General features: G+C 45.4%; 1 protein-coding gene across 1 annotated transcript in view; it reads right to left on the reverse strand.

Moving 5' to 3' along the window:
- Window positions 1-3,374: 3,374 nt before the first annotated feature.
- Window positions 3,375-25,761, reverse strand: part of LOC310636470 (uncharacterized protein) — a 356,270-nt gene continuing 333,883 nt past the window's right edge. Inside the window, exon 10 of the mRNA XM_083356338.1 lies at window positions 3,375-3,667. The gene's annotated coding sequence lies outside the window, so the exon portion shown is untranslated. The remainder of the gene's footprint in view (window positions 3,668-25,761) is intronic.

Below are 25,761 nucleotides of genomic sequence, written 5' to 3' on the forward strand. Positions count from 1 at the left end.
GGCGAACCTGGGCAAAGACCCCCCTAGTCACAGCTCCAATATGCTCTTCTAAAGAGAGCTGTGAATCTAGAAGGACCCCCAAGTTGCGTGCCCTATCTACGGGGGGTAATAGCTCACCCCCCATGGCCAGAGATGGGATAATCGGAATTTCCCGGGATGCCGGCACGAACAGCCACTCAGTCTTGTCAGGGTTGAGTCAAAGCCTGTTCCTCCCCATCCAGACCCGAACTGCCTCCAGGCAGCGGGACATCACGTCAAGGGCATCACTGGGGTGGTTCGGGGCCGAAATAAAAAGCTGGGTATCATCAGCATATTGATGATACCCAACTCTGAAACCACGAATGAACTCACCCAGCGGCTTCATATAGATGTTGAACAGGAGAGGCGAGAGAACCGATCCTTGAGGAACTCCACAAATGAGAGGTCTCAAGGTCGATCTCTGCCCCCCTGCCCCCTTTGTCTTAACAAACTGACTTTCCCCCTCACTATGCAAGACCACAATTGGGGCCTGAACTTCCATCGCTGGGATCATTGTTAAGTGAATTGCGCCCAATTTTACAACTTTTTTTTCTGCCGTTGCTAAGCAAATGGCTGCGATCATTAAGGGCAGCACAAAGTTGTTAAGCAAATCTGGCCTCCCCCACTGATTTTGCTTGAATCACAAATGGCAATTATGTAACCCTGAGATACTGCAACTGTCACAAATACAGACCAGTGGCCAAACATCCAAATTTTGATCATGTGACTGTAAAGACGTTGCAGGGATCATTAATGTGAAGGGTTGGCTGTACGTTGCCTTTTTCAGCGCTGTTGCAACTTTGAATGGTCCCTAAATGAATGGTGGTAATTCAAGGACTGTATTACATTTTTGTACATTTCCTTGTACTGGGTAAGAGAAAACGTGGGTCATGAAAAACACCATTAAATTAATGTTGAGCCCACAAAAAAAATGGAAAGCGAGAGGACGCTCTGAAAGAAATCTTGAAATCAGGCTGCCTGAAAATAAAATATCAACTCGCTTTTCTGCTGTGCATAAGTGACATTGCAATTGTGGCTAAAGGACATTGGCGAAAAGTCAGGAAGAAAATATACATGGTCGGTAAGATTTCACACTGACGGGTGGTACATAATCAAATTGTCACCAATGATTTGGACGAGGGGACAGATGGGGAACTCATCAAATTTGCAGACCACACCAAGCTGGCAGGAATAGCCAACACTCCAGAAGACAGGCTTAAGTTACAGAAGGATCTGGACAGACTTGAATACTGGACGCTATCTAACAAAATGAGATTCAACGGTGAAAAAAAAGAAAGGTTCTACATTTAGGCAAGAAAAACCAAATGTACAGGTATAGTATAGGTGGTACCTTGCTCAATAGTAGTAACTGTGAGAGGGATCTTGGAGTCCTAGTGGACAATCACTTCAATATGAGCCAGCAGTGTGCTGCAGCTGCCAAAAAAGCCAACACAGTGCTAGGCTGCATTAACAGAGGGATAGAATCAAGATCATGTGAAGTGTTAGTGCCACTTTACAATGGCTTGGTAAGGCCACACGTGGAATACTGCATCCAGTTTTGGTCACCACAAGTATAAAAAAGATGTTGAGACTCTAGAAAGAGTAAGAGAAGAGCTACAAAGATGATTGGGGGACTGGAGGCTAAAACACATAAGGAATGGTTGCTGGAATTGGGTATGTCTAGTTTAATGAAGAGAAGGACGAGGGAGGACATGATAGCAGTCTTCCAATATCTGAGGGGCTGCCACAAAGAAGAGGGAGTCAATCTATTCTCCAAAGCACCTGAAGGCAGGACAAGAAGCAACGGATGGAAACTAACCAAGGATAGAAGCAACCTAGAACTAAGGAGAAATTTTCTGACAGTTAGAACAATTAATCAGTGGGAGAATCTGCCTCCAGAAGCTGTGAATGCTCCAACATTGAATGTTTGTAAGAAGAGATTGGACAGAGATTGGTATAGGGTTTCCTGCCTGAGCAGGCGGTTAGACTAGATGACCTCCAATGTCCCTTCCAACATCATCATCATCATCATCATCATCATCATCATCATCATGATCATTATTATTATTATTATTATTATTATTATTATTATTAATGAACAGTTGGGAAAAGATATGAAATTAAAGGAGCTGTCTGGAGAATTCTGGGAATTGAAGTCCACACATCTTCAAGCTGCCAAGGCTGAGAAACAGCGAGTTAAGCTGTTAGTACAGGTAAGTCCTTGACTTACACAATTGAGCCCAAAATTTCTCTTGTTAAGTGAGACATTTGTTAAGTCAGCTTTGCCCCATTTTACAACATTCCTTGCCACCGCTGTAAAAGTGGATCACTGCGGTTGTTACATTAGTAACCCGGTTGTTAAGTGAAATGTGGCTTCCCCATCGACTTTGCTTGTCAGAAGGTCGCCAAAGGTAATCACACGAACCCGGGACATAGCAACCATCGTAAATATGAGTCAATTGCCAAGCAGCTGGATTTTTATAGCGTGACCACTGCGATGCTAGTAAAAGTTGGAACTGTGAAAAACGGTCATAGGTCGCTTTTCTCAAAGCTGTTGTAGCTTTGAACCGTCACTAAATGAACTGTTGTAACTTGAGGACCACCTGTAGTAAAGTTGCTCCAGGCTCTTACTGTACAGTTTTATTCGGAGCTAGCCGTGGTGCTGACAGCACCCACGGGGAAAGCACGGATAATTTTTTGTACCCTGTATGGAGCTGTCCATGGTACTGATTTCCTTTCTTTTCGTTTTCCCAAACATCCTTGTTCACGAGGCAACTGGCCTTTCTTGGTTTTCCTTGGAAGACGTTTCAGACGTTTCGCTTCTCATCCAAGAAGCTTCCTCAGCTCTGACAGAAGGGTGGGGAATCCAGTCAGAGCTCTAAGAAGCTTCCTGGGTGAGAAGCGAAACGTCTTTGAAGCAAAACAAGAAAGTCCAGTGGCTGGCTCAGGACTTCTGGGAGTTGAAGTCCACGAGTCAGAAAAGAGCCAAGATTGCCTAGCCCTCGTATAGGGTTTCCTGCCTGAGCAGGGGGTTGGACTAGATGACCACCAAGGTCCCTTCCAACTTTATTGTTGTTATTGTTATTGTTGTTGTTGTTGTTGTTAATCCTGAAAGCTGTGATTGGATGATGCTGATGATTCTCGAAAAGAGAGAAATGAAAATTTTAAAAAACAAAAGGTATATAGCAATGTGTGAATTACTAGGAGCACTGATGCTTTTGCAAGGATAGATATTCATGGGGATGTAGCAAATGCTGTTGGTGTAAACCAGATTTAACTGTGTTTCCTCCTTTTGTCTCTGGAGATTCTCATCATCCAGGTCATGGTTGCCCCAAAGGTGCTCTTTCAGGAGGCAACTGGACTTTGGGACTGCCATGTCCTGGATGACTGAGAATCTATACAGACATTTAGTTAGGCCATTTGGAATGAGCACCCTTCGAATGGTGCGGGATTATGAACGGATTTCCAGAAAACAGACCACTACAGGAACCATTTGCCCTTCAGTTTGAGGTGTAGACAACTTAGACTCATCCCCAACATCTTCAACAGTGAAGGGACACAAGGCAGAAAACATCCTGCAGCCGAGAAGCTCCACACACATTTGCCCTACTCAAGTGACCCTAAACCTCCAGGTGGCCTCAATGACTCTCTAAAAACAAGGGTAGGGAACCTTGGTTCTTTGATGACTTGTGGACTTCAAGTCCCAGAATTCCTGGGTCAGCATGGCTGGTTCAGGAATTCTGGGTATTGAAGTCCACAAGTCATCAAAGAGCCAAGGTTCCCCACCCCTTGCTCTAAAACAGGGGTGTCAAACTCAATTTCATTGAGGGCCACATCAGCATTGCGGTTGCCCTCAGGGGGCCGGGTGGGCGTGGCCTACTGGGTGGGTGTGGCTAGAATGCATATGGCCTACTGGGTGGGCGTGGCTAAAGTGCATATGGCCTACTGGCTGGGCGTGGCCAGCTCTACATCGTTCGCATCAAGGGTGCCTATGGGGGCCTGGGCAGGAGTGGGACAGATCTGGGGGTCTCTGGCAGAAGGAGGGTCTCAGGGCCAGGGCCAAGGCAGTGGGGGCCGTTCCCTCACTGTTTCCAGGATGGCTTCGTGGGCCACATGAAACCACTTCGCGGGCCGGATCCGGCCCCCGGGCCTTGTGTTTGACATGTCTGCTCTAAAAGAATGCAAATGACCAGCTATTGGCAATCCTTCCATTTTCCAGATCGTCATGTCAGAGCTGAAGAAGCTTTTTGGATGAGAAGCGAAATGTCTTCAAAGAAAAAAACCAAGGAAGTCCAATTCCCTCCTGTGTTTCCTTTCATCTTCTTTATCTTTATCTTTATTAGACTTATATAACCGCCCTTCTCCCGTAGGACTCAGGGCGGTTCACAAGGTTTTTAAAATAACAATACAACAATTACAAAAATTAAGAGCAGTTAAAATGATCATATTTAGACCTTGAATAAATATAAAAATATAAAACCCCAGTTAAAATCCAATTAAAACCCCAATTAATACTCTCAGTCCAGGCCAGAAAGCTCAAAGAGCCAAGTCTTCAGGACCCGGCGGAATGAGCGAAGGTCAGGGGCAGTCCTAAGCTCTACGGGCAGCTGGTTCCACAGGGCAGGCGCCCCCACAGAGAAGGCCCTCCCCCTGGGTGTTATCCGCCGGCAATCTTTTACCAGCGGCACCCTGAGAAGACCCTCCCTGTGGGAGCGCACAGGACGAAGAGAGCTTGATGCCGGCAGCAGGTGTTCCCTCAGATATCCCAGACCCAAGCCATGTAGGGCTTTATAGGTCATCACCAGCACCTTGAATCTCACCCGGAGGGAAACCGGAAGCCAATGCAGCTCGCGGAGCAGAGGTGTTACATGGGAGTATCGGGAAACCCCCATCACAACCCGCACGGCTGCATTCTGCACCAGCTGAAGCCTCCGAGTGGTCTTCAAGGGCAGCCCCATGTAGAGCGCGTTGCAGTAGTCCAATCGGGAGGTCACGAGCGCATGGGTGACTGCGCGTAGGGCATCTCGGTCCAGGTAGGGCCGCAACTGGCGCACCAGGCAAACCTGGGCAAAGGCCCCCCTGGTCAGGGCTCCTTATATGGTCTTGAAAAATTTCCTCCTATTTCTTACTCCTTTTCTGGGTGCTGGAAAACATTGCTTAGCCTTAGCCTGAAAGAGAATATTGTGCTGGGAATTTAGGCACATATGTTAGGAGGAGGAGGAGGAGGAGGAGAATGACCTGGCGTATAGCCAAGGATTAGCAAGGGAGACATCCTTAATTGCAGAGATAACTTTCAACTCATAAAATTCCTGCTGGATTAATGAGGCTGAAGTGGAGGCTCATTTGTCTTCTGGGACAGGACTGGGTGGTAACAGGCTATGCTCAGTAGAGCAGTTGGTTCGTTAATGCTCCTGCTAGATGCTTGCAAATTCCCAAAGGTGCCATTGGCCCCAATGTTTTGTTCTCCTTACTGCATTACATTTTACAGAATAACAGTTGGAAGGGACCTTGGAGGTCTTCTAGTTCAACGCCCTGTTCAAGCAGGAAACCTTATATCTTTTCAGACAAATGGTTGTCCAGTCTCTTCTTAAAAACCTCCAGTGTTGGAGCACCCACAACTTCTGGAGGCAAGCTGTTCCGTTGATCAATTTTTCTAACTGTCATGAAATGTCTCCTTAACTCTACGTTGCTTCTCTCCTTGGTTAGTTTCCATCCGTTGCTTCTTGTCCTGCTTTCGGGCGCTTTGGAGAATAGCTTGACTCCCTCTTCTTTGTGGCAGACCCTGAGATACTGGAACACTGCTATCATGTCCCCCCTCACCCTTCTCTTCATTAAACTACACATACCCAATTCCAGCAACCGTTCCTTAGGTTTCATCCTCCATTCCCCTAATCATCTTTGTTGCTCTTCTCTGTACTGTTTCCAGAGTCTCAACATCTTTTTTATATTTGTGAAGGGGTCACTTTAATTTCCCACAAGGCAGCTAGTTATTTGGATGACTGAAAGTCAAAAAAACCCGATGTAAACATGGAAGACTGCTATCTTAATAAGAAGAGTAAAAACACCCTAAATTCCTCTGTGTGGAACTGCTAATTTTTCAGATTCAGACCATCACTTTCCCACACACCCCCTCAGAACGAGCACAATAGCTGCGTCCAGTTGCTATAAGAGTCCTTTAATGACTCTTTAAGAATTTCCATTGTTAAACAATAAAATAATAATAGAATAGAATAGAATAGAATAGAATAGAATAGAATAGAATAGAATAGAATAGAATAGAATAGAATAGAATAGAATAGAATAGAATAGAATAGAATAGAATAGAATAGAATAGAATAGAATCTAGAAGGGACCTTGGAGGTCTTCTAGTCCAGCCCCCTGCTCGGTCATCTCAGACAGGTGATTGTCCACTCTCTTCTTGAAAATTTCCAGTGATGGAGCGCCCACAATTTCTGGAGGCAAAGCTGTTCCACTGGTTGATTGTCCTCACTATCAGGAAGTTTCTCCTTAATTCCAGGTTGCTTCTCTCTTTGATCAGTTTCCAACCATTTTTTCTCGTCCTTCGCTCTGGTGCTTTGGTGAATAACCTGACCCCCTCTTCTTGGTGGCAGCTCCTCAAATACTGGAGCGCTGCTATCATGTCTTCTTCCATTTCTTCTTTTCTTTAGACTAGCCAAACCCAAGTCCTGCAGCCGTTCTTCGCATGTTTTAGCCTCCAGGCCTTTGATCATCTTAGTTGCTCTTCTCTGATTTTTCCCCCCCAAACTCTCAACACTTTTTTTGTGATACGGTGACCAAAAGGCGCTTGTTAAGTGAATCACACCTGGGTTTATGACAATTTCTGCCACAGTAAGTAAGCAAATCATTGCAGTTGTTAAGGGAACCATGAGGTCGCTTAGGAAATCCACCTTCTCCCCCCCACTTGACTTTGCTTATTACAAGCCAGTTGGGAAAGTCTCAAATGTTGATCACATGACCCCAGGAATGTTACAGCTGTTGTACATGCATGCCACTCACCACATGCCCAATTTTGATCACATGACCACGGGGGAATGCTGCAATGGTCCTAAGTGCAAGGACCAGTTGTATGCCGGGGTTGTTTTTTCCCCCCCAGTGTCACTGTAATTTCAAATGGTTGCTAAATGAAGGGTTTTGAAGTCGGGGACTGCGTCTAGGAGAGAAAATCTTCCTGATGGGAAGATGTGGACCAAACTCTGGGGCAGTCTGGAGATGAGCAGTTGGACGGCCAACACTCAAGGAAGATTCGACAGGCTTTCCTGGACATCCTACAGGGCTGGATTAGATGACCTTTGCTATCCCTTTCAAATCTGCAGGTCTAGGAGGTAACAAATCCGCACTAAGATTGCTGTAATTTGGCATTACCCTACTTTAGAGGGAGCACGATGGGAAAGGTTGCCCTGACTGTTATGTATTGGACTTGTGGTGTTACACCACGTGCGTTGCTGGAGCAGCTAACGGCTCTCCAGCAACCCAGACAAGCCGTCTCCGGTCCTGTAATTGGTTAGCCCCAGGCGGCAAGAGTAGGTTCAAACCTATTGGCTGCCACCTAGGGGCTAGACTAGATATTGTGGCCAGTTGCGGCCCAAGTTCCAGTACAGTTCCAGCAAGAATAAAAGCACTCCGTTGGGGTGGGTGGGTGGGGGAGGTGGAAGCAGTGGCGGCAGGGCACTCTGTGCAGGAGGAGGGGGTGGTAAGCAGCAGGGTTTTGTGGCTCCCGGCTTTTTATTTTCTCCAGGAAATGGGTCCAAATGGCTCTTTGAGTCTTTAAGGTTGCCGACCCCTGGTTGGAAACTGATCAAAAGACAGAAGCAACCTGGAATTAAGGAGAAACTTCCTGACAGTGAGGACAATTAACCAGTGGAACAGCTTTGCCTTCAGAACTCGTGGCTGCTCCATCACAGGAGGTTTTTAAGAAGAGACTAGACAGTCACTTGTCTGAAATGGTATATACTAGGGTTCTCCTGCTTCAGTAGGAGACTGGACTAGAAGACCTGTTAGGTCCCGTCCAGCTGCTATTCTATTCTATTCCTTATTCTATTCTATTCTATTCTATTCTATTCCATTCCATTCCTTATTCTATTCTATCCTATCCTACTATTCTCTATTCTATTCTATTCTATTCTATCCTATCCTATTCCATTCCATTCCATTCCATTCCATTCCATTCCATTCCTTATTCTATTCTATTTTCCATATTCTATTCTATTCCTTATTCTATTCTATTCTTCAATATCTATTCTATTCCATTCTTATTCTATTCTACTCTATTTTCCATATTCTGTTTTATTCTATTCCTTATTCTATTCTATTCTTTATTCTATTATATTCTCCAATATCTATTCTATTCTATTCCTATTCTATCCCATCCCATCCCATCCCATTATTCTATTCTATTCTATTCTATTCTATTCTATTCTATTCTATTCTATTCTATTCTATTCTATTCTATTCTATTCTGTTCTGTTCTGTTCTGTTCTGTTCTGTTCTATTCTATTCTATTCTATTCTATTCTATTCTATTCTATTCTATTCTATTCTATTCTATTCTATCCCATCCCATCCCATCCCATTATTCTATTCTATTCTATTCCTTATTCTATTCTATTCTATTCCTTATTCTATTCTATTCTATTCTATTCCTTATTCTATTCTATTCTATTCTATTCCTTATTCTATTCTATTCTATTCTATTCTATTCTATTCTATTCTATTCTATTCTATTCTATTCTATTCTATTCTATTCCTTATTCTATTCTATTCTATTCTATCCCATCCCATCCCATTATTCTATTCTATTCTATTCTATTCTATTCTATTCTATTCTATTCTATTCTATTCTATTCTATTCTATTCTATTCTATTCTATCCCATCCCATCCCATTATTCTATTCTATTCTATTCCTTATTCTGTTCTATTCTATTCCTTATTCTATTCTATTCTATTCTATTCTATTCTATTCTATTCTATTCTATTCTATTCTTCTATTCTATTCTATTCTATTCTATTCTATTCTATTCTATTCTATTCTATTCTATTCTATTCCTTATTCTATTCTATTCTATTCTTCTATTCTATTCTATTCTATTCTATTCCTTATTCTATTCTATTCTATTCCTTATTCTATTCTATTCTATTCTATTCTATTCTATTCTATTCTATTCTATTCTATTCTATTCTATTCCTTATTCTATTCTATTCTATTTTACTCCTTATTCCATTCTATTCTATTCTATTCTATTCTATTCTATTCTATTCTATTCTATTCTATTCTATTCTATTCTATTCTATTCTATTCTATTCTATTCCTTATTCTATTCTATTCTATTCCTTATTCTATTCTATTCTATTCTATTCTATTCTATTCTATTCTATTCTATTCTATTCTATTCCTTTCCATTCCATATATTCTATTCTATTCTATTCTATTCTATTCTATTCTATTCTATTCTATTCTATTCTATTCTATTCTATTCTATTCTATTCTATTGTATTCTATTCCATTCCATTCCATTCCATTCCATTCCATTCCATTCTATTCTTATTCCATTCCATTCTTATTCTATTCTACTATTTTCCATATTCTATTCTATTCTATTCTATTCTATTCTATTCTATTCTATTCTATTCTATTCTATTCTATTCTATTCTATTCTATTCTATTCTATTCTATTCTATATTCTAATTTTCCATATTGTATTCTATTCTATTCTATTCTTAAGCAGAAGTGAATTTTGCCCCATTTTACGATTTTTCCTGCCACAGTTGCTAAGTGAATCATTGCAGTTAAGTTAGTAACAAGGTTACTAATCTTGCTTTCCCCATTGACTTTGCTTGTCAGGCCACAAAAAGTAATCACATGACCCCGGGACACTACCATGGTCATAAATACACCCCAGTGGCCGTGTGTCTGAATTTTGATCACATGACCGTGGAGGATGCTACAATGTTCGCAAGGGTGAAAAATGGGCATAAGTCCCATTGTATCTTCAGTCACTAAAAGAATGGTTGCAAGTCACGCACGACCTGTTTTATCTGTTTTGTGGAGTGTTTAAACCTGAAACCAACACTTCCCCCCTCTTTTCTCTCTCTCTCCTTTGTCATCAAGGGACACAAATATGTTTAATTTGGATTTATCAAGTTCTTGAAAAGTGCACAAGAGGCTGGATATTAAAAGAGGTCTTGTTTCTTTTGGGGCTTAGAATCTAAAAATGACTTTTACATTCAGGGCAGGGTCTGGATAGGTTGATCTACTCATTTATATTCTTACAGGGAGATATTTTTGAAAGTGACTTTCTGTCTATATTTGTGCATTTTTGTTCCTACACATTTAGGGGGAAAATGAATATCTCTGAACCGGAAGGCTGGAAATTTGGTTTTGCTAACAAAGAATTAAAGGGAGACTGATATGCATTTCAAACTTATTTGCATATCAGACTGATGAGAACAAATAAGTTTGAAATGCATATCAGTCTCCCTTTAATTCTTTGTTAGCAAAACCAAAAAAATTACACATACACACACACACACATACACACACACACACTCATATACATTTACAGATACACATACACATACATACTCTGTTGTTTCCACTCTGTGTGCAGTTCACAAATCATGCAAGACCACAATCAAGTGTAATTCGAGATTTGAATCCACAAATCCTGGTTTATAAGGCACAAGCTAAAATTATGGGGTTTGAAAATTGTGATCTCTGTCAAAATTGCTTGGCGTGCTTTGAACACGCAAGCTAATTTGGCTAGGGAATTCTTTCCACATGTGCTTGAATAAGAGTGTAGAGCATCCCAGAAAATGAACCAAGAAAAATGAACAAGTGATTCCAAGACACGTTTTCCATCTTAAAATATAGCAAGTGCCAACGAAGGCTTGATATAAAACCTAGTTCTTACAACATCCTGGCCCAGGGGTAGGCAACCTTGGCTCTTTTATGACTCAGGGACTTCAACTCCCAGAATTCCTGAGCCAGCATGGCTCAGCTTGGAAACCTCTCCCTTTCCCCTCAGCATGGCTGGCTCAGGAATTCTGGGAGTTGAAGTCCACGAGTCATAAAAGAGCCAAGGTTGCCTACCCCTCACCAAGATGGTGTTTACTTCCTTTTTCCAGCAGAAAAAAAAGTCCATAATTTCGAACTTTTGTAAGGGGTGCGAGAAGACATCAGAAACGTTCCAGGGATGCGGGGTGTAGAAAAGGTTGGGAGCCGCTGACCTAATAGGACTGTATTGCTATTATCCTTCACATCCTTCCTATTGCCTATTCCTTATCTTCTTATGACTGTAACTCTATGGCAGGGGTAGGCCACCTTGGCTCTTTGATGACTCGTGGACTTCAACTCCCAGAATTCCTGAGCCAGCATGGCTCAGCTTGGAAACCTCTCCCTTTCCCCCTCAGCATGGCTGGCTCAGGAATTCTGGGAGTTGAAGTCCACGAGTCATAAAGCAGCCTAGAGCAGGGGTAGGCCACCTTGGCTCTTTTATGACTCGTGGACTTCAACTCCCAGAATTCCTGAGCCAGCATGGCTCAGCTTGGAAACCTCTCCCTTTCCCCTCAGCATGGCTGGCTCAGGAATTTTGGGAGTTGAAGTCCACGAGTCATAAAAGAGCCAAGGTGGCCTACCCATGTCCTAGCCTATGTACCTGTCAGACCTGCACCAGTCCAATCCCTTAGGAAAGAAAAGCCCTCGACTCCATTTGGTTAAAGCAAAGGGTTCTTTTACTAAGGATGTTGGTTGCAGTAAAGTCAAGCCAGCTCTGAAATCTACCCTGCTTGCCAGATACAAAAATAAGTGGTAGGTTTGCCTCCAGCCCATCCCTCTCTCCCTATCCCCCCTGTGACCAGTCTGTTTCTAGCCAACCGGAGCTCGCCAAGATGCTTTGAGAACTCTTGAGATCTTTATAGGTAATATGCAAATTTCTCAGGGTGCCTGGCCATGGGATGCTGGTACAAACAGGATCTGTCTCCTCTGGTCCCTCTTACCTGTCATTCTGGGGGTCCCCTCTCAATTTTCTGTCTGTCACACACACACACACACACACACACACACACACACACACACACAAAGCTTTATTGTCCTTTCATCCTTCCCCCTTTCTGTCAACTCTGCAAGCGAATTTGGCTGAAGCCATTTTCCCTTCGTTTTCGGTTTGCCACAGAATTGGGAGGGAAGGGATGAGTGTTTTTTAGTTAGTCAAAACAATGGATTGTCCTGTGGGAACCAAGGTCATTGCTGATTGCATTTTGGCGGGCCAAAGCTTCTGTTAGAAAGCCCAGGCAAGTAGTTAATTGGGGAATGTGACTCATGACACTTTACTGGGGTGGTAAGTTCAACTTTGCAACACTGTTATGTCTGGGAGGGGATTTCAGTCTTGGGTTCACTTCTGATCGTGCTGATACTATGTAGCCAAATAAATATGTTCTTTAAGGAAACTTTTTTTGCCTCGGAGTTCTTTTTTACTGGTCTCATCTATCGGAATCATGACACTTTCTTCTTTTGATGCCAGGATGCCTGTGAGGCGCCAAGACGAACGAAGCAGAGCTGACAGCACCACAGTATACCAGCTACACCATCTGAGATCGCATCGCAACCAAAGGAAACCATATTATAGCTTGGTGAAATCGTCTCACACGATCCACACTCAGTTATAAGGTTGCCTGTTTGAAACAAGATTCCAATGTTGAGACCCAAGCCATCCTGACTGAAATAACACATCAGTTTACGCCGAAGACTCCTGCTCCGTACAGGCAGTCCTTGATTTATGATCATAATTGAGCCCAAAATATCTGTTGCTAAGCAAAATGATTGTTATGAGTTTTGCCCCATTTCACAAGCTTTCTTGTCACAGTTGTTAGGCTGGTAACACAGTTAAGTGAATGTGGTTTCCCTGTTGACTTTGCTTGTCAGAAGGTTGCAAGAGGCGACCACATGACCCCAGGACTCTGCAATTGTCATAAGTACCTGCCAGTTGCAAGCATCTGAATTTTGATCATGTGACTGTGGGGACGCTGCAATAGGGTGAAAATTGGTCACAAGCACGGGTTGGCAACCCACGGCTCTGCAGCCACATGCGACTCTTTCAGCCTTCTCCTACAGCTAGCTCCCAGTCATCCTCCATTTGCAGAGAGACAGAGACAGAGGCATTTGCGCTTCCCTTCTCTCTCTCTCTCTCTCTCTCTCTCTCTCTCTCTCTCTCTCTCTCTGTGTGTAAAAAAGAGAGTGGCCTCACACTGTTCTCCGACAAGCTGACAAGCTTATTGGGCAGGGCTCCTGCCTTTGCTGCGTCTCCGCAGGAAGCAGGAAGCAGCAGAAAGCAGAAAGCAGCAACTTTCTCTCTCTCTCTCTCTCTCTCTCTCTCTCTCTCTCTCTCTCTCTCTCTCTCTCATACACACACACACACTGTCTCACACACACACAGAGTGGGAGGACTGGCAGACCAAGGGCAGGAGAGCCAGCGCAATAAGAATGTGTGTCAGCTTGTCAGAGAACAGCGTGAAGCCAGCTTGCCAGGTGAGCAGAAGATCAGAGAGAGGGAGAGGGAGGGGGGAGAGAGAGGGAGGGAAAGAGAAGGAGGGAGGGAGGGAGAGAGAGAGAGAGAGAGAGAAAGAGAACAAACTCATGCACAACAGCCTCTATTTCTTTTTAATTAAACTCTTCAATCAAGCTCCCCCTTTTGTGCGCGCACGAGAGAGAGAATTTTGTGGCTCCCAGTGTTTTCTTTTCTCTGGGAAACGGGTCCAAGTGGCTCTTTGAGCGTTTAAGGTTGCCGACCCCTGGTCACAAGTCAGTTTTTTCAGTGCCTCTGTAATCCTTCCATTTCCCCTCCAGTCAGTTGGAACTGAGGAAGCTTCTTGGGTGAGAAGCGAAACATTTTCAAAGACAAAAAAAAAACCCAAGAAAGTCCAGGGGAAAAAAAACACCTTTGGGACAGCCAGGCCCCTTTTTGGCTAATCAACAAACTGAAGTTTGCATTGTCCCTCCAAACAAAACTTGGAAATCACTTGCAACTGCCTTGCCTGAACTGGGAAATCAGATGTCAGCCTGGGAAAAGACAAGGGCTGACAGGCCCAAACCCTTAAGAGACTCTTACTCTAAAACACAAGTTAAAGGTAAAGGTTTCTCCTGTCCAGTCATGTCCTACTTCAGTGGCTGTTGATTTTCTTTGTTTCTTAACCGAGGAAGCCAGTGTTTTCTGAAGAGTATACGCCAAACGCGCATGGAACACTGTTATTTTCACACCAAAGTGGTACCTATTTATCTACTCGCATTGTCAGAACCCCTATTTCTCCTCTTTCCTGTTCATTCTTCTCATTTTCAGGTGGGGGAAGGGGGACCTATGGGCATTCTGCAGTATAGTTCCTTTGCTTTGTTCCTTCCTCTTTGATGTATCTTTCTCAGGGTGACAATGGAATGTGCCTCCGGCCATCTGCGTTACTTCCAGGTGGAGGGGAAGAAGACACGGAGAGACACGGACAACATTGAGAACGGCACCTTATCGGTTCTTTCCCACAACAATTTGACACCTATGGATTGGCTCTGTTTGAACCGGCCAGATGGACAGCTGGGGGTGGGGGTTTGAATGGTTTCTTTTAATCTACTGTTTCGCGCGCGGGAAATCCTCAGATCCTGCCTGACTTTCCTACTTGTCAATACCTTCCAATAAAAGTTCCCTTTGAAGCAATGCAAGTTTCAAGAGTTCGGCTTTCTTGGGAGGTTTGACCGAGGCAGGTCCTTACACACATTTTGCGTGCTTTCAAAATGCTAGGTGGCAGGAGCTGAGGCAAGGAATGGGAGCTCATTCCATCATGTAGCAAGCTCAGCGTCTTTAACCGCTGAGCCATCCCACCCCTTAACCCTAACACAGCAACTCAATCAGAACAACCTGCCAATCTGATTTTGTGTACTTGCTCGTCATCAAATGTACATCCAAGGGGCATCAGACACCAAACCTCAATTCCTGGGGGGTGGGGGGAAACACTACCTACTTTGCTACCGAAACTGGGACAGGGAGAGGCAGAAATGGGGTCACAAGGACCAGAAGTGGAACTAAATTGATATCCCAGAGGCCTCACTTGCTTGCATAATTCAATTGTCTCTACCAGATATAATTGAGATAACTTATTTTAACCTAAATTCCAGATTAATTTGTAGATGCATGCACTCCTCAACTTACAGCAGTTCATTTAGCAACCCAAGTTTACAACGGCACCAGAGAAAGTGAATGATGAGTGTGAAGTATTTCACCCTTACAATTCTTGCACGGTCACCAAAATTCAGACGCTTGGCAACTGACTCGTATTTATGACAGCGGCAACTTTTGTGACTTTCTGACAAGCAAAGTCAAGGGGGGAAGCCACATTTGCTTAACAACCGGGTCGCTAATTTAAACAATGGCAGTGATTGGCTTCACTTCTAACCAGTAAGGTCGTAAAATGGGACAAAGCTCACTTAACCAATGTCTCACTTAGCAACGACAGTTTTGAGTTCTACTGTGGTCGTAAGTTGAGGACTACCTGTATCTGATTGTAGATACCTAATGCTATAAAATGCTACAGGAGCTGTATCTCCCCCAATTAGAGCAGGGGTGGGGAACGAGGGCCCCTTTATGACCTGTGGACTTCAACTCCCAGAATTCCTGAGGCAGCATGAGGAAAGATGACCCTTTTATGAACTGTGGACTTCAACTCCCAGAATTCCTGAGGCAGCGTGAGGAAAGATGACCCTTTTATGAACTGTGGACTTCAACTCCCAGAATTCCTGAGCCAACGTGAGGAAAGATGATCCTTTTATTTATTTTATTTTTTTTATTTTAATTCCATTTATATCCCGCCCTTCTCCGAAGACTCAGGGCGGCTTACAAGCTTAGCAGTAGCCTTCATTCTATGTATATGCCTGCTTATTAGGGCTTTCACACACCTCCCAAGCGGCATTATTACAAAGTCAGCTTAATTGCCCCCAACAATCTGGGTCCTCATTTTACCTACCTCGGAAGGATGGAAGGCTGAGTCAACCTTGAGCCTGGTGGGATGCGAACCTGCACTAATTGCAGGCAGCTGGTGTTACTTAAGGAGGCATTAGCCCACTGCTCCACCAAGGCTCCTTATGATTTGTGCACTTCAACTCCCAGAATTCCTGAGGCAGCGTGAGGAAAGATGACCCTTTTATGACTTGTGGACTTCAACTCCCAGAATTCCTGAGGCAGCGTGAGGAAAGATGATCCTTTTATGACTTGTGCACTTCAACTCCCAGAATTCCTGAGGCAACGTGAGGAAAGATGACCCCTTTATGACTTGTGGACTTCAACTCCCAGAATTCCTGAGGCAACGTGAGGAAAGATGACCCCTTTATGACTTGTGGACATCAACTCCCAGAATTCCTGAGGCAGCATGAGGAAAGATGACCCTTTTATGACTTGTGGATTTCAACTCCCAGAATTGATGAGCCAACACGGCTGGGTCCGGAATTCTGGGTGTTGAAGTCCACAGCTCGTAAAGGGGCCATCGTTGTCCACCCCTGAACTAGAATTTTTACATAGCTCCTATTTCTTGACTTACAATCCAAGCATCTATCTCCTACACTTACACGCACCCCTCTCCGTTCTCCACTTTTAATCCCTTCCCAAACACATTTGCAGATGGAGGCCCCTCGTGTCCTGTGCTCGGTGAAGTAGCCGTTTCACAGCCACTCAGAGCCCTGCAAAGCCTTTCCTCGGGCATGGAGTTTCTGGTGTGTCACGAGAATATCCCTTCTTCCAAAGCTCTTCCCTCACGCCGGGCACTGAAACGGTTTCTCGCCGGTATGGGCTCTCTCGTGGATGACCAGACACGTCTGCTGGCTGAAGCTCTTGCCGCACTCGGTGCACTTGTACAGCTTCTCCCCGATGTGCGTCCTCCAATGGTTCACCAGGAACTGCTTCCTGCTGAAGCCGCGCTCGCAGTCGGGGCAGAGGTAAGGTTTCTCGCCCGTGTGGGTCCGCTCGTGCTTGATGAGGTCCGATTTAGAAATGAAGCCCTTGCCGCAGTGGGCGCAAACGTAGGGTTTCACGCCAGTGTGGATCCGCTCGTGCTTTAGGATGTAGGACTTGTGGCTGAAGCTCTTCCCGCAATACACGCAGCGATAAGGCCGCTCGCCCGTGTGCGACCGCTGGTGTTCGATCAGCTTGGAGGGCCACGCAAAGCCTTTCCCACAGTCCGGGCATTTTTTCAATCGCTCGTCTTGGATCCTGGGCTGGATTCCACCTCTGCCTCCCCTGGCCTGCTGGAAACTTAGTGAAGGGGCAATAAAGCCGTCTTTCCTCTTTGCCATGTAGCTTCCTGGCTGGCTTTCGGAGGCTTCCTCTGGTTCAGGTGTACAGGACCCACATTGATCAGCTCTTCTGCAGAGAATCATCCCCTGTGATCCTGGTTCTGAAGGATTCTCCGAGGCCTCCTCAGGCACCTGCTCATCACCTGTTGGGAAGGAGACAAGACCGGGCTCATTCTCTGATCTAAACTGTCAGAACTGCCACCTCACGCTTGCGCTCCGCTTCGTTTGGTGCCAGTTTGCCATGAACTCCCGGGGAGAAGATGGGAGGAGGGGAGGGGGGGAAGGATTTAGGGATAACAAACAGTTTGTTGTATCTGCCAGAGACACGGCTTCAAGGTCAACCAGCTGGGAACGGAATGCAGCTGTACACCAACCCCCACTTTTGACTGCAGAGAAGAGCGACAAAGATGATTTAGGGGACTGGAGGCTAAAACATATAAGGAACGGCTGCTGGAATTGGGTAGGTCTAGTTTAATGAAGAGAAGGACGAGGGGGGACATGATAGCAGTGTTCCAATATCTCAGGGGCTGCCACAAAGAAGAGGGAGTCAAGCTATTCTCCAAAGCACCCGAAGGCAGGACAAGAAGCAACGGATGGAAACTAACCAAAGAGAGAAGCAACCTGGAGCTAAGGAGAAACTTCCTGACAGTTAGAACAATTAATCAGTGAAACAACCTGGCTCTAGAAATTGTGAATAGTTTTTAAGAAGAGGCTGGACAACCATTTGCCTGAAATGGTATCGGGTTTCTTGCCTGAGCAGGGGGTTGGACTAGATGACCTCCAAGGTCTATCCTATCCTATCCTATGCTATCCTATCCTATCCTATCCTATCTCCTATATCCTATCCTATATCTTACCCTACCCTACCCTACCCTATCCCAAAAACATCTTCTTTGAATTTTGTTGGACATTGGGGGGCAAGCAAAGGGAAGCACTTAAGGGAGGGTAAAATTACACTTGGGAATTTTGGTGTGCAATTTTCAGTTCTGGCTTTGCTGTACTGCAGAGGTCCCCAAATTTTTGGGCACCAGGGACCGTTGCACGGAGACAGGTTTTGTGTGCTGCCTGCATCCTGCGGACGGGGCTTTGCTTGTTTTTGAGGACCGGTGGCTGGAATGCTGCGGTCCAGTACCGGTCCACGGACCAGAGGTTGGGGACCCCTGCTCTCCTGCGCTTCACTGGTATCGTTCACTGGTGACAAGGATGAGCAGAGCAACCCTTGAGCGAAAGAGAGCTTGCACAAAAACAAAGAGGATACTGAGAATAGTTAAGTTTACACAGCAACCACACAGATACACTGAGGTGTGTACAAAAGTTTTACTTGTGGGATAAGACAATAGCACAGTCCAGGAAAAAACAGTCCAGGTCATACACGCGTAATGAAAAGACAGCAGATAACAACAGTCCAAGGATTATCCGATACAGAGTCTTCTTACCAGTCCATAAATCAAACACAGTTCTACAGGTTTAGCAAAACAGTAGCAAACCCACAAACCACGATAAACAGCAAGTAACAGCAAGCGAGAGTGAACATAACAGAGAGAGAGAAGCTATGTCTCTAGCTCCCTCTGATGGCCGTAGGAAATAGCGCTGGCCAATCATTAGAAGGTATGATGCAATGCATTACATAGTTAAAGTGATACATTACAGTTCTATAACAATGATACAATCGTAATTCATATATATTGCCCACCCAACCAGTTAGGCCACAGACATATACCTAACAACTGGTATACGATACTTTTCCCAGCAAATGGAGTTAAGGATTGTTCTTGCTTAGAGGTTCAAGACCTGCAAAAATAGATCTGTGGCTTGATATGTATGACAGATAGATAACTGTGAAAATCCAACCCAACACGGAAGACAAAGGGAATGGCAGTGAGGGATAGAAGGGAGAACAGCTACTGATCGGATAAGAGGGGCTTGAGTCCTGGGAAGGGATATGACCGAAGTCCAGGCAATCCTCGACCTAAAAACAGCTTGTTTAGTCACTGAAGCTACAACAGCACTGACAAAAATGGCTTAGGACTGTTTTTCAGACCTATGGCACCCCCCAGGGTCGCGTGATCTAAATTCAGACACTTGGCAACTGATTCATATTTATGATGGTTGAAGCAAAGACAAGCGAATGCTGGCTGGCTGAGGAATTGTGGGAGTTGAAGCCCACAAATCTTAAACATTCGCCACGTTTGGAGAGCCTCGTTCTAAGCCAGGGGTCTTCAAACTTGGCCCTTTTATGACTTGTGGGCTTCAACTCCCAGAATTCCTCAGCCAGCGTGCCTGACTGAGGAATTCTGGGAGTTGAAGTCCACTCCTCTTAACGTCCATATCGGGGGTCTTCAAACTTGGCCCTTTTATGACTTGTGGGCTTCAACTCCCACAATTCCTCAGCCAGCGTGCCTGACTGAGGAATTCTGGGAGTTGAAGTCCACTCCTCTTAAAGTCCATATCAGGGGTCTTCAAACTTGGCCCTTTTATGACTTGAGGGCTTCAACTCCCAGAATTCCTCAGCCAGCGTGCCTGACTGAGGAATTCTGGGAGTTGAAGTCCACTCCTCTTAAAGTCCATATCAGGGGTCTTCAAACTTGGCCCTTTTATGACTTGTGGACTTCAACTCCCAGAATTCCTCAGCCAGCGTGCCTGACTGAGGAATTCTGGGAGTTGAAGTCCACTCCTCTTAAAGTCCATATCAGGGGTCTTCAAACGTGGCCCTTTTATGACTTGTGGACTTCAACTCCCAGAATTCCTCAGCCAGCGTGCCTGACTGAGGAATTCTGGGAGTCGAAGTCCACTCCTCTTAAAGTCCATATCAGGGGTCTTCAAACGTGGCCCTTTTATGACTTGTGGGCTTCAACTCCCAGAATTCCTCAGCCAGCGTGCCTGACTGAGGAATTCTGGGAGTTGAAGTCCACTCCTCTTAAAGTCCATATCAGGGGTCTTCAAACTTGGCCCTTTTATGACTTGTGGGCCTCAACTCCCAGAATTCCTCAGCCAGCGTGCCTGACTGAGGAATTCTGGGAGTTCAAGTCCACTCCTCTTAATGTCCATATCAGGGGTCTTCAAACTTGGCCCTTTTATGACTTGTGGGCTTCAACTCCCAGAATTCCTCAGCCAGCGTGCCTGACTGAGGAATTCTGGGAGTTGAAGTCCACAAGTCACAAAAGGGCCAAGTTTGAAGACCCCTGTTCTAAGCGATGATTTGTCTGCTGAATAAAACCTAATTGCCCAGGTTAGCAAATCTGCTAGCCACATCAAACAAAAGAAGCCAGAATCAAGCCAACCCAGAAATTCATGGCTACAGAAGGGAGCCCCATTACCCAGAGATGCGACATCCTTGTCTTCCTCCTCTTGTTTGATTTCACCTAACATGACCTTCTGCCAGGAATCAGACGACGCTTCCTCCGCCTCCTGAAAGCAGATCGTCTCTTCTTGGAAGAATCTCATCCTCTGCAATGGAAGTCCAGGTATCACAGAGCAAGCAGCCACAATTAACCAACACATTTCAGGAGCAGGCCATCTTAACCGCAAAAGGACTGGCCAAGGCTTCTTTGGCAAGGAGAAAATCTCCAAGCGACTGAAAATAGTTAACAGGAAAAGTGAGGGAAGAATTAGGCTATCTGCATGCCCAGCGTAGATATCTAGAGCAGAAACCTCCAGACTTTCCATGCTCACGGCCCGGAGGAAAGAAGAGCAGCTTCCAAATTGGTGCGCGCACATGCAAATGGGGCCGCACACACCTGCCGGGCACTAGCAGCCCCGTTCGTGCCTGCACAAATGGGCTGTGCACACCCGCCCGGCGTCAGAGGCCCCATTCACGCCCGCGTGCATGCACAAACGGGGCCACGGTTGCTAGCGCGAGTGGGGGGTGGAAAGTGTGCACGCATGTGTGCGCGCATTGGTCGGCCATTTCCGTGGCCTGCGGGCCAAGAGGCCACGGCCTGGTAGTGGGCCATGGCCCATAGGTTGGGGACCCCTGATCTAGAGCGTTGCTCAAAGTCAGCAACTTTTAAGATGTGTTGACTTCAACTCCCAGAATTCCTCAGCCAGCCAAGTTGCCGAGCTTGAGAAATACTGAGCTACACCATATTTCAACGAAATAAAAAGGTAAAGGTAAAGGTTCCCCCGCACATGCGTGCTAGTCGTTTCCGACTCTAGGGGCTGGTGTTTCAAAGCCGAAGAGCCAGCGCTTCTCCGAGGACGTCTCCGTGGTCATGTGGCCGGCATGACTAGACGCCAAAGGCGCACGGAACACTGATAGTCGGCAGTTTGGCGGGTCGAATCCCGAGGGCCGCGTAGCAGAGTGAGCGCCTGTTACTCGTCCCAGCTTCTGCCAACCTAGCAGTTCGAAAGCACGTAAAAATGCAAGTAGGAAAATAGGGACCACTACGGTGGGAAGGTAACAGCGTTCCGTGTGCCTTTGGTGGCATCTAGTCATGCCGGCCACATGACAACGGAGATGTCCTCGGACAAGCGCTGGCTCTTCGGCTTTGAAACGGAGATGAGCACCGGCCCCTAGAGTTGGAAATGACTAGCACGCATGTGCGGGGGGAACCTTTACCTTTTACCTTATAAACTAGGAAACTCCCCGTCAAAGAATGGCTTTTTCTAAATAGAACTGGTTACATTTATTTTAAGATTTGTTGACTTCCTCTGTGCAGAGAGATTTAATTAATTTAATTGCTCACTACTACTCATGTCTCATTCTAGCAGTCTGACTTTGATTTCTTAGTCTAGAGCTGAGAGCCAGCTTCTATACCAAAGGAGAACTAGAATCTGGGTTTCCTTAACCTCAACCTTAACCACTACACTATACTAAGAGACAGACAGACAGACCTAGATAAGATAGATACGGATAGATGGATGAACAGCTAGACAAGACACATATAAATACACACACTCTCACACATACACATACGTACACACACAAAATGAGCCTAAAGAACAATTACATGCAACCAAATCAATGACAATGTTGGGTGCACGATTCTAAAATGTTAAAACCAGTAAACACCTTGCCTTGCAAGAAATAAAACAGATTTTTAAGTTTCAACCATTATCACATTTAGCTTGTTGTCTATTTTATTTGCAGTGTTTTATGATGGTACAATACTTAAGTAAACAGAATAGCCAAAGCGGATGTTACTAATAGTACTTTAAAAAATAAAAAGCTGAAATGCAACTTAATAATATTTTAGGGAGGATGAGGCTCATAACGATAACATCCTACTGTGTTCCGGCAAGCTATTAAATGTTATTTTTACAATTAAACCATTAGCTTTATCACTCTCCTGCCTTTTCTGTTTTTGTTAAGGATATTTTTTTTCCCAAACACTGCATCCCCGACTGCTTCGGTTGGGAGTTTGCAGTGTCTCCCCAGGACACACAACCACAGGTCCAGCTTGCTCAACTCTAAAGCAAAACAAACCACATTGTGGCTGGGCTCTTTTGTGTGAACCCAACCGGGGTTGATAATAATAATAATAATAATAATAATAATAATAATAATAATAATAATAATAAGAATAAGAATAAGAATAAGAATAAGAATAAGAATAAGAATAAGAATAAGAATATGAATAAGAATGGTTGTTGTTGTTAGTTGCGAAGTCGTGTCCAACCCATCACGACCCTATGGACAACGTTCCTCCAGGCCTTCCTGTCCTCTACCATCTTCTGGAGTACATTTAAGCTCACGCCTACTGCTTCAGGGACTCCATCCAGCCACCTCATTCTCTGTCGTCCCCTTCTTCTCTTGCCCTCAACCTTTCCCAGCATTAGGCTCTTCTCCAGGGAGTCCTTCCTTCTCATGAGGTGGCCAAAGGATTTGAGTTTCAACTTCAGGATCTGGCCTTCTAAAGAGCAGTCAGGGTTGATCTCCTCTAGGACTGACCGGTTTGATCGCCTTGCAGTCCAAGGGACTCGCAGGACTCTTCTCCAGCACCAGAGTTCAAAGGCCTCAATTCTTTGGCGCTCAGCCTTTCTCATGGTCCAACTTTCACAGCCATACATTGCAACTGGGAAGACCACAACCTTGACTATACGCACTTTTGTTGACAGGCTGATGTCTCTGCTTTTTAGTGTGCTGTCTAGATTTGCCATGGCTTTCCTCCCCAGGAGCAAGCGTCTTTTAATTTCTTGGCTACAGTCCCCATCTGCAGTGATCTTGGAGCCCAGGAAAATAAAATCTGTCACTACCTCCATTTCTTCCCCATCTATTTGCCAGGAATTGAGAGGGCCGGATGCCATGATCTTGGTTTTCTTAATGTTTAGTTTCAACCCAAGTTTTGCACTCTCCTTCTTCGCTCGTAGCAAGAGGCTCTTTAGTTAATAATAATAATAATAATAATAATAAGAAGAAGAAGAAGAAGAAGAAGCAGAGAAGAAGAAGAAGAAGAAGAGGAGAAGAAGAAGAAGAAGAAGAAGAAGAAGAAGAAGAAGAAGAAGAAGAAGAAGAAGAAGAAGAAGAAGAAGAAGAAGAAGGAGGAGGAGGAGGAGGAGGAGGAGGAGGAGGAGGAGGAGGAGGAGGAGGAGGAGGAGGAGAAGAAGAAGAAGAAGAAGAAGAAGAAGAAGAAGAAGAAGAAGAAGAAGAAGAAGAAGAAGAAGAAGAAGAAGAAGAAGAAGGAGGAGAAGGAGAAGAAGAAGAAGAAGAAGAAGTTGGAAGGGACCTTAGAGGTCATCTAGTCCAACCCCCTGCTAAGGCAGGAAACCCTATACCATTTCAGACAAATGACTGTCCCAGTCTCTTCTTAAAAACCTCCAATGTTGGAGCATTCACCACCTCTGGAGGCAGGTTGTTCCACTGGTTAATTGTTCTAACTGTCAGGAAGTTTCTCCTTAGTTCTAGGTTGCTTCTCTCCTTGACTAGTTTCCATCCGTTGCTTCTGGTCCTGCTTTCAGGTGCTTTGGAGAATAGCTTGGCTCCCTCTTCTTGTGATAAAACCCATGGTTTATGAGAGCTCAGCATGTTGGCTGAACACTTTTGTGACTAGTCGGCCAATACGGTCTCAGCCAAGCCTGGCTCAGGGCAACCTCACCCAAGGCACAGAATTGCCTCCCCCATCCTTTCCCCGGTCCCAAAAGCTTCCCCGGTGGAATATCTGCCTGCCATTGCAGCCTGCAGGGAGAAGAAGCCTTTGCTCCCGCACCAGGAGCCCTTCCCACCTGCCTGTTTTCCCTTCCAGGCGTGTGGAGGGGAAAAAAAACACCAAAAGCAAGTTTCCCTCGGGAACCGGAATCGGAAGAAGCGGCTTTCCTTCTCTTCTATTATTTTTTTTGGGGGGAGGGGGGTATTTGTTTCCCAGCGCTTTCTGTACCCACCTGCGGAGGTTTTGGGGTATTTTTTTCCCCCTTCCCCTGCCCCTCCAGGAATTCAAACTCTCTCACCTTAACTGTTTGGCGGAGAATCGCTGGCTGACTTGGCACAGCAAGGCTAAGCTAACATCTAACTGTAGTTGACGCGTTTGTGGTACATGGGAGCATGACTTTGTTTGCCTCTAGGACTCGGGGGTAGGCAACCTTGGCTGTTTTATGACTCGTGGACTTCAACTCCCAGAATTCCTGAGCCGGCTGTGCTGAGGGGAAAGGGAGAGGTTTCCAAGCTGAGCCGTGCTGGCTGAGGAATTCTGGGACTTGAAGTCCACGAGTCATAAAGCGGCCTAGGCCAGGGGTAGGCAACCTTGGCTCTTTTATGACTCGTGGACTTCAACTCCCAGAATTCCTGAGCCAGCATGGCTCAGCTTGGAAACCTCTCCCTTTCCCCTCAGCATGGCCGGCTCAGGAATTCTGGGAGTTGAAGTCCACGAGTCATAAAGCGGCCTAGGCCAGGGGTAGGCCACCTTGGCTCTTTTATGACTCGTGGACTTCAACTCCCAGAATTCCTGAGCCAGCATGGCTCAGCTTGGAAACCTCTCCCTTTCCCCTCAGCATGGCCGGCTCAGGAATTCTGGGAGTTGAAGTCCACGAGTCATAAAGCGGCCTAGGCCAGGGGTAGGCCACCTTGGCTCTTTTATGACTCGTGGACTTCAACTCCCAGAATTCCTGAGCCAGCATGGCTCAGCTTGGAAACCTCTCCCTTTCCCCTCAGCATGGCCGGCTCAGGAATTCTGGGAGTTGAAGTCCACGAGTCATAAAGCAGCCTAGGGCAGGGGTAGGCAACCTTGGCTCTTTTATGACTCGTGGACTTCAACTCCCAGAATTCCTGAGCCAGCATGGCTCAGCTTTGAAACCTCTCCCTTTTCCCTTCAGCATGGCCGGCTCAGGAATTCTGGGAGTTGAAGTCCACGAGTCATAAAGCGGCCTAGGCCAGGGGTAGGCCACCTTGGCTCTTTTATGACTCGTGGACTTCAACTCCCAGAATTCCTGAGCCAGCATGGCTCAGCTTGGAAACCTCTCCCTTTCCCCTCAGCATG

This window comes from Vipera ursinii (genome assembly GCF_947247035.1).
Source record: "Vipera ursinii genome assembly, chromosome: 2".
Taxonomy (NCBI): Eukaryota; Metazoa; Chordata; class Lepidosauria; order Squamata; family Viperidae; genus Vipera; species Vipera ursinii.